The sequence below is a fragment of the Pantherophis guttatus genome, chromosome 5 (genome assembly GCF_059756535.1).
Source record: "Pantherophis guttatus breed Tessera chromosome 5, ASM5975653v1, whole genome shotgun sequence".
In the NCBI taxonomy this organism is placed as follows: domain Eukaryota; kingdom Metazoa; phylum Chordata; class Lepidosauria; order Squamata; family Colubridae; genus Pantherophis; species Pantherophis guttatus.
The window spans coordinates 129267535-129279851 of record NC_142067.1 but is presented as its reverse complement, the minus strand read 5'-3'; the positions used below and the strand labels follow the sequence as shown (position 1 = coordinate 129279851).

At 44.5% G+C, this 12317-nt stretch overlaps 1 protein-coding gene across 14 annotated transcripts in view; it reads left to right on the top strand.

Moving 5' to 3' along the window:
* Nucleotides 1-12317, top strand: part of ENOX1 (ecto-NOX disulfide-thiol exchanger 1) — a 427344-nt gene that overhangs the window by 341605 nt on the left and 73422 nt on the right. The window lies entirely within an intron of this gene.

Here is a 12317-nt window from a genome sequence, read left to right as displayed (position 1 = left end):
TTCAATGCATGTGCATGATGAGAAATCAAGGAAGAAGAATAGTTTTTCCTACATCCCTTTTGAGAGAGAGAGAGAGAGAGAGAGAATGAATGAGAATTCCCTACATGTTTAATTTATTGATCATATTATGCAAATATGTCTTGGCTCATTTTCTTGGCTTCATTGTGCTCTGCATGTAGATGATTTCCTGCATTCTGGCTGTGGCTTAGTTGTGGCCTGGGTTGTGTTGTGATCCATGCATCAGGCTTAATACCATGTATGAATGATGGTTCTTGGGATCAGGGCACTTTGTAAATGTATGCAACAGCTACACCCTTCCCATAGATAAAGGGTTGACGTGGGATGAACCCCGAGATACATACCAGTGGTTCTTTCAATTGAGAGGCAAACTGAGAGAGACATGCCACTGTCTCTCTGGCGTCCTTCACTAGCACGAGAGAGAGAGAGAGAGAGAGAGAGAGAGAGAGAGAGAGAGAGAGAGAGAGAGAGAGAGAGAGATATGATGATGATGATGATGATAGATAGATAGATAGATAGATAGATAGATAGATAGATAAATAGATAGATGGATACAGTAGATACAGTAGATAGATAGAAGAGAAAGACAGATAAGCATCTGGTTTTTGAGCTCCTGAGTGCCATAGCAGAGGTCTTTGGTGCTCCTTGAACTTGGTTATTTACTTGCAGATGTTTCATTACCCAAGTAGGTAACATCATCAGAACACCAGAAAGAGATGAGATGATAGATAGATAGATAGATAGATAGATAGATAGATAGATAGATAGATAGATAGATGATAGATAGATAGAGATGATAGGTAGGTAGGTAGGTAGGTAGGTAGATATAGAGATGGATGGATGGATGGATAAAGGGTAGATAGATAGACATAGAGATAGATAGATAGATAGAGGGATGGATGGATGGATAAAGGATAGATAGAGATAGAGATAGAGATAGATATATATGGATGGATGGATGGATGGATGGATGGATGGATGGATGGATTGATAAAGGATAGATAGATAGCGGATCTATCCATAAAGGATAGATAATAGATGATAGAGAGAAACAGAAAGACATATTAGAGAGAGAAAGAGAGAGAGACAAATAATAGAGACAGAATGTGTGTATGTGTGTGGAGAGAGAGAGAGAGGTGATTGGTAGATAGATGGATAGATAGATGATAGAGAGAAACAGAAAGACATATTACAGAGAGAGAGAGAGGCAGTGTCTGTATAGACAGACAGACAGGATAGAAAGAGAGAGAGAGAGAGAGAGAGAGAGAGAGAGAGAGAGAGAGAGAGAGAGAGAGAGAGAGAGAGAGAGAGAGAGAGAGAGAGATGGATCTGCTTTTTTGGCCCCCGTGTGCCACAATAACCTGGCGTGTGTCACACCATACTTTTTGTCGTAAAGTAAGTAAAAACCGTTTCCTTGTCCCAGCCCTTCATTTTTATTTTTTTTTCCTAAAAAAATAAAAAATAAAAAACAGTACCAGGCAATGCATCCATTTACTGAGTGCTCTCTCGGTGCATTGTTAACACCGCAGTCCTTTTCTTGTTTCCTTGCCTAACAACAAAAACGCTGTGTGGAGGTAAGAGTTGTTTATTGAATTATTGTGTCTCTGGGCTTATAACCATGACGCTGCATGCTTCAAGATATCATTGTGCTGGAGTCCAAATCCTTGAGGGGACCTTCGGAGCGCCCTGACTAAATAAATAATTGATTGAATAAGGAAACCGTTGGATGCGATATCTGCATGAATTAAAAATAAAGAACCTTTTATTATCACTGCCTGTTACGATGTAGATGATCTACGATGTTTTCGGGGGTTATTCATAAATGAATAGACCCGAATGCCAAAAAAACAGGCAAAGGAGGTTTTTTTTTTATTAACCAGGCTGCTATTTCCCTAATATTGAAGATATATTCCATTAACACTGAAATTTATCTGATATACACACACACACACACATGCTACATTGAAAATATTCTTAACATTTAAATATTTAATATGCCACGATGCGTTCAAAGGCGTTCTGTTTTTCTTTTCTGCAAACCATCCTTGAATTTTTAACGATGGTTTTATTCCCCTGTCCCTTGCTTTTCTCTTTTTTAAAAGTAATAAAGCTGTATAAAACAAAATGCTTTTTCCAAAACAAGGCACATGTCTACCCTTCCACTGTTCCTAAGTCCCATCAACTCTCTCTCTGATTTGGAAAGAGAGCCAGTTTGGTTGAGGCACCAGGCTAGAAACTGGGAGATGGTGAGTTCTAGTCCCGCCTTAGGTACGAGAGCCAGCTGGGTGATTTGGAGCCAATCACCGGGAGACTGAGAGTTCTAGTCCCATCTTAGCACGAATGCCAGCTGGATGACTTTGGGCCAATCACCGGGAGACTGAGAGTTCTAGTCCCGCCTTAGCAGGAATGCCAGCTGGATGACTTTGGGCCAATCACCGGGAGACTGAGAGTTCTAGTCCTGCCTTAGCACGAAAGCCAGCTGGATGACTTTGGGCCAATCACCGGGAGACTGAGAGTTCTAGTCCCGCCTTAGCACGAATGCCAGCTGGATGACTTTGGGCCAATCACCGGGAGACTGAGAGTTCTACTCCCGCCTTAGCACGAATGCCAGCTGGATGACTTTGGGCCAATCACCGGGAGACTGAGAGTTCTAGTCCCGCCTTAGCACGAAAGCCAGCTGGATGACTTTGGGCCAATCACTGGGACACTGAGAGTTCTAATCCTGCCTTAGCATGAAAGCTAAGGTGACTTTGGGCCAATCTCTAGGTGTGATGACCCGGAGCATGGCACGAAAGCAACACAACCAGAGAACAGGTCTAACTCCCCCTTGATTGCTTCAACTGTGCCCCAAACGTTTCCACATTCACTACAAGTCCTGGACCAAAGCTCTCACATGCATCTTCAGAAGCCTCTGGCGGCAAGTAGTCCGGTAAACCAGGTTAGCCCAAACATTAACCAGGGCCAGCAGTCCAATAAGCCAGGTTTGCAAAACAGTAACCAGAGCAAGAAGTTCAGCGAAGCAGTCAAACTGGCAAGCCCCACAAGACAGTGTATAGCAATCTCCAGGCGTTGGCAAGTGTCCACGGATTCAATGCTTGTTCCAGACAAATGCCCCTCCCACTGGAACCTCCTTACATCTCAGTCCCCAGGTGTGCCTTGTGAAGGGGGGTGGGGCACTCTTCTCCCTGGTTCAATCTGCGTTGTTCTAGCCATCTCTCTTTCCTCCTTGCTCTCGGATCAGGAGGAGGTAGTCCTTGCTCTTCTACTGAGCTCTCCCCGTCTGCAGGTCTTAGTAATTCAGGAAAGCCTTGCCTGGACTGACTCTGCCCTTCCCCAGTTTCCTCCAAGGCCAATGGAACCAGTCTCTTAATCTCCGTCAGTTCTTGCTCCAGCTCATCTTCCCCCACAGATTCAGACTCCAGTGGGAGGCATGACACTGAGTTCTAGTCCTGCCTAAGGTATGAGAGCCAGCTGGGTGATTTGGGGCCAATCACCAGGAGACTGAGAATTCTAGTCCTGCCTCAGCTATGAAAGCCAGTTTGGGAACTTTGGGCCAATCACTAGGGGTTGTGAGTTCTAGTCCTACCTTAAGCATGAGAGCCATCTGGGTGATTTGGGGCCGATCACTGGGACACAGTGAGTTCTAGTCCCACTTTGGGCACGAGAGCCAGCTGGGAGACTTTGGGCCAATCACCAGGAGACCATGAGTTCTAGTCCCACTTTAGGCATGAGAGCCAGCTGGATGTCTCTGGACAATCACCGGGACACAGTGAGTTCTAGTCCCGCCTTAGGCACGAGAGCCAGCTGGATGACTCTGGACAATCACTGGGACACAGTGAGTTCTAGTCCCGCCTTAGGCATGAGAGCCAGCTGGGTGACTTTGTGCCAATCACCAGGAGACCATGAGTTCTAGTACAGCTTTAGGCACAAGAGCCAGCTGGATGTCTCTGGACAATCACCAGGACACAGTGAGTTCTAGTCCCGCCTTAGGCACGAGAGCCAGCTGGGAGACTTTGGGCCAATCACCAGGAGACCATGAGTTCTAGTACAGCTTTAGGCACAAGAGCCAGCTGGATGTCTCTGGACAATCACCAGGACACAGTGAGTTCTAGTCCCGCCTTAGGCACGAGAGCCAGCTGGGAGACTTTGGGCCAATCACCAGGAGACCATGAGTTCTAGTCCCACTTTAGGCACGAGAGCCAACTGGATGATTCTGGATAATCACTGGGACACAGTGAGTTCTATTCCCGCCTTAGGCACGAAAGCCAGCTGTGTGACTTTGGGCCGGTCCCTTTTTCTCTCAACTCACCTCACCTCACAGTTTTGACGTGGGGAAAATAGGAGGAAGAAGGTATGTTGAATCTGTCCGCCGCCTTGAGTTATTTGTAAGAATAATTAAGGTGAGAATGAAATTTTTAAAAATAGATGAAAATAAAAATAAATAAAGATGGGACGGCAGGCAAAACACCTCAGGAAGGTGTGAGGTTAAAGGAGGCGCCATTATGCTGAACTGTGGCTTCCAAAAGGCTGCGGCCTGAATGCAAAGTCTCTTGATTTTCATGCTTAGGAAGTAGTCGGAGATTTGTGTATCAGGGTAAATTGGGTTGCTCTATTGATTTGCAGAGCACAGGTTAATAAGAAATCCAGAGGAAACTCCGTGGCCTCTTAGCAGAGAGAGAATACGAGGCTGACTTTTGAAAACGCGGAAGAAACTTTGCTTCCTGAAATACTTCCTGGAATGTCTCTGGAGATTCTCAGTCATCCAGGTCAAAGTTGTCCCAAAGGTGCTTTTTTTCTTTTTCTTTTTCCTTTTCAAGAGGCAACTGGACTTTCTGGTTTTTCTCTGAAGAGGTTTCGCCTCTCATGCAAGAAGCTTCTTCAGTTCTGACTGAAGGGTGGAGGATTTATATTCCTTGCAGACAGCTGGTCATTTGCATCCTTTTGGAGAGTCCTTGAGGCCACTTGGAGGTTTCTTTGTGTCCTCAGGGACACCTGAGTGGTGCAAATGGGTATGTTGCTGAAAAGATTGTGTTGTAAAGCTGTGCTTTCTGCAGGATATTTTCAGCCCGGTGTCCCTTCACTGCTCAAGACAGGTGGAGACTGTTGGGGATGAGTCTGTGTTGTCTCCATCTCAAACTGAAGTGCAAATGGTTTCTGTAGTCTGCAATTTTTTGGAAATCCATTCATACTCCCAAAGCACAAAGCTAAATGTCTGTGGAGTTTCTCAGTCCTCCAGGTCTCGGTTGACCGAAAGGTGCTTTTTTTTTTTTCAGGAGGCAACTGGACTTCCATTGTTTTTCTTTGAAGACATTTCGCTTCCCATTCAAGAAGCTTCTTCAACTCTGACCAGATGGTGGGGAAGCATTTATATTCCTTGCAGTCTGCTGGTCATTTGCATTCTTTTACAGCAGAGATCTTCAAACTTGGGAGCTTTAAGACTTGCGGACTTCAACTCCCAGAATTCTCTGGCTGGAGAATTCTGGGAGTTGAAGTCCACAAGTCTTCAAGTGGCCAAGTTTGAAGACCTCTGTTTTGGAGAGTCAGATGAATGGATTTCCAGAAAAATTGCAGACAACAGGAATAATTTGCGCTGCAGTTTGAGATGCAGACAACACAGACACCACGACAGCCAGTGCATATCTTCAACAGTGAAGGGACATTGGGCAGAAAACATCCTGCAGAAAGCACAGCTCCACAACACGGTCCTTTCAGCAGTTCCAAGAAGGTGCTACACACCCATTTGCACCACTCAGGTGACCCTGAGGACACAGAGAAACCTCCAAGTAGCCTCAAGGACCCTCTAAAACAGTGTTTCTCAACCTTGGAAGCTTGAAGATGGGTGGACTTCAACTCCCAGAATCCCCCAGCCAGCGCTGGGGGATTGAAGTCCACCCATCTGTTCTGTCCCCGTCTCACACATGCACACAAACAGTCAGCCAGGAGTTAAAATAAACTTGCAGACAATAATTTCCTTCGATAACAGAATTGGCAGCAACCCAGTAGCTGCTTGCCAAAAACTTTACTCACAGAGGGAGGTGTTCCTCCTCCATCAGATAAACCAAAATAAATTCACAAAGCCAAAGAATTGTCAAGTCCAGTCCATAATAAATCCAAGGAAGACAGATAACGAAGTTCCAGAGACACAGTATGACTTGCTAGCTGTTCAGTTTTGTCCGTCACAAAGTCTGAATGGCCACCACACCCCCTTTTATCCCCTGGGGGGTGTGGTCCAGTGACTCAGCTTAATCTCTGGCACGCCTCTTTCTCCACTGCGTGCGCTTGTCTTTCCGACGCTGGCGGGGATTCAGCCAAGACTTATCTCTGTCGCTGTCTAACTGCGGCTGCTCGGAAGTGCCTGGCTCCTGGCTTATCTCTTCTCCTTTGGGAGACACCTGAGGCATTGCCAGAGAGGAGGGTCCTGCAAAGGGAGGCCTTGCCAACTCCTCTCCTTCACTTTCGGAGTCTTCTCCCTCTGATAAGATGGGCTCGGGGGTCGGAGTCACAACACCATCTTCAAGCTACCAAGGTTGAGAAATGCTGCTCTAAAAGGATGCAAATGACCAACTGTCTGCAAGGAGTATAAATCCTTCCATCCTTCACCATCCAGTCAGAGCTGAAGAAGCTTCTTGGATGAGAAGTGAAACATCTTCAAAGAAAAAACAAAGTCCAGTTGCCTCCTGAAAAAAGCACCTTTGGGACAACCACGACCTGGATGACGGAGAATCTCTACAGACTTTGAGCTATGCAATTTGGGATGAGCACCCTTGGAATAGTGTGGGAGTAGGAATGGATTTCCAGAGGAAAAAACTTACAGACTACAGGAATCATTTGCACCACTCAGGTGACCCTGAGGACACAGAGAAACCTCCAAGTGCTTCAACGACCCTCTAAAAGGATGCAATTGACTGGCTGTCTGCAAGAAGTATAAACCCTTCCATCCTTCACCATCCAGTCAGAGCTGAAGAAGCTTCTAGGGTGAGAAGCGAAATGTCTTCAAGGAAAAACCAGAAAGTCCAGTTGCCTCTTGAAGAAAAAAAAAAAAACTTTGGGACTTCCTGGATATGCACCAAGACAAATTCCTTGTGTGTCCAATCACACTTGGCCAATAAAAAATCCTATTCTATTCTATTCTATTCCACTGACAGGAAGACCACAAAGGACAATTTTTAATATTACGAGATGAAAAAGCAATGGTCACAGTGCTTTAAAAAAATAATAAAAAAGAGTCAGTTTCATGGAAGGGAAAAACACCTTCTAGCTAAAGTTGGTACTGTATTTGTCCTATCATCAATCTACCAAAAGGGACGCAGTGGCTCAGTGGCTAAGATGCTGAGCTTGTTGATAGAAAGGTCGGCATTTCAGCGGTTTGAATCCCTAGTGCCGCATAACGGGGTGAGCTCCCGTTACTTGTCCCAGCTTCTGCCAACCTAGCAGTTTGAAAGCAGGTAAAAAATGCAAGTAGAAAAATAGGGACCACCTTTGGTGGGAAGCTCATAGCGTTCCACGCACCTTTGGCGTTGAGTCATGCCGGCCACATGACCACGGAGACGTCTCCGGACAGCGCTGGCTCTTCGCTTTTGAAACGGAGATGAGCACCGCCCCCTAGAGTCAGGAATGACAAGCACATATGTTACCTTTACCTTTATTTTTACAATCTACCAAGAACAACAGAAGCAACAAACGACACCTGAAAATTCTCCCCAAACAAATTTGGGGTGAAATTCATTGCATCCCCAGAAGCAGTTAAGTCTTTCCCCTCTTTGGCAAATTTCCATTCTGTCTCAAAACAAAAACATAGGGCTTGTGAATCTTCCAAGTAAGTAGAAGTCCCTCTTTCTCTCAAGGCCAAGGATCTCCAAACTTGGCCACCTTAAGATTTGTGGACTTCAACTTCCTTAATTCCATAATTTCTCAGCCAGCCATGGAATTATGGGGTGTTGAAGTCCACAAGTCTTAAAGTGGCCAAGTTTGGAGACCCCCCTTGCTCAAGGCAAAGCTTCCAAATTCCTGAAGTCAGTTAGGTACTTCTTGGTCTCTTAACTTAGAGGCCTCCAGCTCATGTTCTCTTCTTCCTTCTGAGATAATTCTCACTCCAATCACACAATGCTTTGGCCCTCTCCCCACTTCTAGGTCCCATGGCTCCCTGATAGATGTCCATCCTTGCGATAAACTAATCAGGCAATTATTTAGGTCTGTCTCCATGTTGGAAGTGCCTCCATTCGTAAGAAATTTGAATTGTGGGGGACATATGTGTACAGTAGTGGCCAAAATTGTGGAAACCTTTTGGGAAAAGTGTATTTTTGAGGTTTGATGACTAATAACATCCCTTTTTTGGGGAGTTTCAAGATAATCCTATTCCACTGCAATGAATGGTCTGGGAATAGCCCAGACCTTCACCCAATGGAAAATCTATGGAGACAACTAAAGAAACTGGTTAGTCAGAAGCGACCCAGCAATAAAACCCAGTTAATAGAAGCCATCCTTCAATCTTGGTTTCACATTATAACAGCTGCAGAACTCAAAGACTTGGTTCACTCCATGGGAAGACGTTGTAAGGCCGTCATTCATGCTAAAGGTTACCCAAATAAGTATTAACTGACATGGGGATCATTTTTGTATATCTCGTTTTTTCTACGTGTTTCACTTTTCTTCTTTATACTGTAAATGCTATTCTAATAGCAAATCCTTTGTAAAAGTTATTGTATTACATTCTTGATTAAATGATCTTTCCATTGATATACAGTATAATTTTATGGTACTACTAAAAAAAAAAGTGGTGTTATTAGCTAGTTTTAGAAAATACATTTTCCCCAAAAGGTTTCCACAATTTTGGCCACTACAGGTAGTCTTCGACTTATAATGGTTCATTTAGTGACCGTTCAAAGTTACAACAGCATTGAAAAAAGCGACTTATGACCGTTTCCCCCACTTACAACCATTGCAACATCTCCACAGTCACATGATCAGAAACTGGACTCATATTTATGACAGTTGTGTCATGTGATCCCTTTTTGCAATCTTCTGAGAAGCCAACGGGAAAGCAAGTTTCACTTAACAACCGGGTTACTAACAGCAGCAATTCATTTAATAACTGTGGCAAGAAAGGGCATAAAACGGGGCAAAATTCAACTCAACCAATGTCTCGGCAACCAAAATGTCAGCTTGTCCATTGTGGCCGTAAATCGAGGACTACCTGTGTTACATTCTAGGTACTTCTGCCTGTGACGAACAGATCTGTTGCCTGCACCAGATACTTCCTAACATCTCTGGAACAGAACGCAAATTGGATTTATGGCCCTAATAAATGGCAGAACTCTTCTTGAGTTTCCAAGGCCTCCTTTGTAAAACTTCCATCCATCAGCTTCAACACTTCCATTGTGATTTAAAGGCAGAGCACGCCCAGAGGATAGTGGATTACATTTATTGATAAACACTGGATGCATCTGTCCAACAAATTATTTGAGTCATTCATTAATTGCGAGGAATAAAATGGCACATTTCTCGACCGCATTTACTCCTCAGAAGTCACTTCTCTTCCTTCTTCCAAAGATTTAATATGAACTCCCTGGGAATTGGCCTTGGATAGAAAAATTAGCTGTCTCTGGACCCAAAAGTGTTATACTCATCACTGGTGTATATCCTAATGTTCCAGATGACACTATTATTAGACTAAAAGTGAATTGTCTCAATCTCTGGTCACCACACTATAAAAAAGATGTGGAGACTCTAGAAAGAGTTCAGAGAAGAGCAACCAGGATGATGAGGGGACTGGAGGCTAAAACATTCGATGAATGGTTGTAGGAACCAGGCATGGCTAGTCTAGTGAAGAGAAGGACCTGGGGAGACATGAGAGCATCTTCCAATATTTGAGGGGCTGCCACAGAGAGGAGGGGTCAAGCTATTTTCCAGGTCAGACAAGGAACAATGGATGGAAACTGATCAAGGAGAGATTCAACCTAGAAATAAGGAGAAATTTCTTGACAGTGAGAACAATCAACCCATGGAACAGAAGTTGCCTTCAGAAGTTGTGGGAGCTTCATCCCTGGAAGCTTTCAAGAAGAGACTGGACTGCCATCTGTCAGAAATGGTGTAGGGTCTCCTGCTTGGGCGGGGGGTTGGACTAGATGACCTACAAGGTCCCTTCCAACTCTGTTATTCTGTAATCTTCCTTGTGCCAGCGTTAAGGAAGGTAGCCGTAATGTCACCTCCTTTTCTGAGAAGGCGGAGAAAACTCAATATATGGACCACATTTACGCGTTCATGTGCTGTCTTTCCTGTTGGGTTATTTCTGTCAAGATTGGCTTTTCAGCCCCAACAATTATTTCATAAATGCATGGTATAAGCCTTAGGCCTTCAATTTCTGTGATACAGTAATAGGTTTGTTCTGATACGAACTAATTTTTGAAGCACTGACTCCTCTCATTCAAGGTCACAAAAAATAGATCAGGTCATAGTTTAAACAGGAAGAATTTATTTCAAAAATTATGCACACTTTCAAATGGCGCAACCTGAAGCAAACGCTTTGGCCTTAACATCCCACACAGGATCTGTTCTTGATGCAAAGTTCAAACGGAGCTTTCTTTTTTTAAAAAAAGTCATTTAAATCTTAAAGGTCATATAGTACAATGATTACTATACTTAATCATAGTTACCACTGGGAAAGTGTGAGGATCCGGGACCAAGCTAAGTCCAAAAACGCTGGAGTATTCCTGAAAGCCCATCGGCCATCAACAGGCACATAGAAATAAGCAACATCTACATGTCATTCAAAAGAATAGCAGAAGAGAATAACAAAATTGGAAGGGATCTTGGAGGTCTTTGAGTCCAACCAGTGGTGAAATCTGAACCGGTTTGCTACCGGTTCGCTGGCTGCACATGCGCGCTGCACGCCTAAAGGCAAGCTGGTAGTAAAAAATGCTACTGGTTCAGTCAAACCGGTGTTTCTGACGATCAGCTGGGTGACGATCAGCTGTGATGCGTGATTTATATTAGCTAGAATCGTCAGATTTCCTGCTTTCTAGCTAATCTAAATCACGTGGCACAGCGGATTCCCCCTCCCCTCGCTGTTCTACTTACCTTTGCAGACTCGGGAGGCTTCAAAATGTTCCTTTTATAGTGCTGTGCGGGTGTGCCTCAGGCGCACATGCGCGCGCGCTCGGTAGCAGACTCACAGAACCGGTAGCAGACTTCAGAGGATTTCATCCCTGAGTGAAAGGCCACACCTTGGGGAAGGTATGGCATCCTTTTATACCTTCAGAGACATCAGCTTAGTACCTAATTCTGGCCCCCTGGTCCATGCCTTCCTTTGGCAGTGCAGCAAGGAATAGGGGGGCTGAGTGCTTAGCAACAGAGGGGCTGGGTGCTTAGCAACACAGGTATTTGCCCCATGGAACCCTGCCAAACCATGACATACCCCGCTTCTTGAGATTTCCATTTTCCATTTTATTGAATGGAGTATCAATATTCCACCAGGCACAGAGTTGTACAAAAAAAACAAGATAGCAGATCACTGGTAGAAGCAATTCCAATTCTTAGCAAAGCAATTCTTACAGAAGCAAAACAGCAAGTCAAACCAATTCTGCTGAACCTACTATTACGTCCTACTAATTCTACCTATTGTATTATTATTATTATGTCCCTTCAAATTAAATTATTTATTTTTATTTATTTTATTTAATTTGTATACCGCCCTTCTCCAACAGGACTCAGGGCGGTGAACAGCCATGATAAAACATAACGTATAAAATTTAAAAGCAATTTAAAAACATTAAATAATTTGGCTATCCAATTAAAACAACCCGGGTTAAAACCAATTACAAATTAAAATTGAAGGGATGGGATCAAGCCAGCCCGGCTAGGCGAAAAAGATGTGTTTTCAGGGCCCGACGAAAAGTCCGGAGGTCTGGTATCGTGCGTATCTCTGGGGGCAGGTCGTTCCAGAGGGCAGGTGCCGCCACAGAGAAGGCTCTCCCCCTGGGGGTCGCCAGCCGACATTGTCTGGCCGACGGCACCCTGAGGAGGCCCTCTCTGTGGGAGCGTACTGGCCGGTGGGAGGCTATTGGCGGCAGAAGGCGGTCTCGTAGATACCCCGGCAATTAGCGTGAAACTTAAACCTAACGTCACCAAGGCAGAACATCCTCATTTGAAACTGGACATTAACAATGCATCTCCATCAGAAGGGCCAAATCAAACGTTGTTTTTTAATTAACTGGACCAACCGGTACGTAGCAACTTTCAAAGGGAGCGAATTTTGCTTCAGCCAGGACTAATGAAGTAAGTTTTGGGTTTTGTTGTGTTTT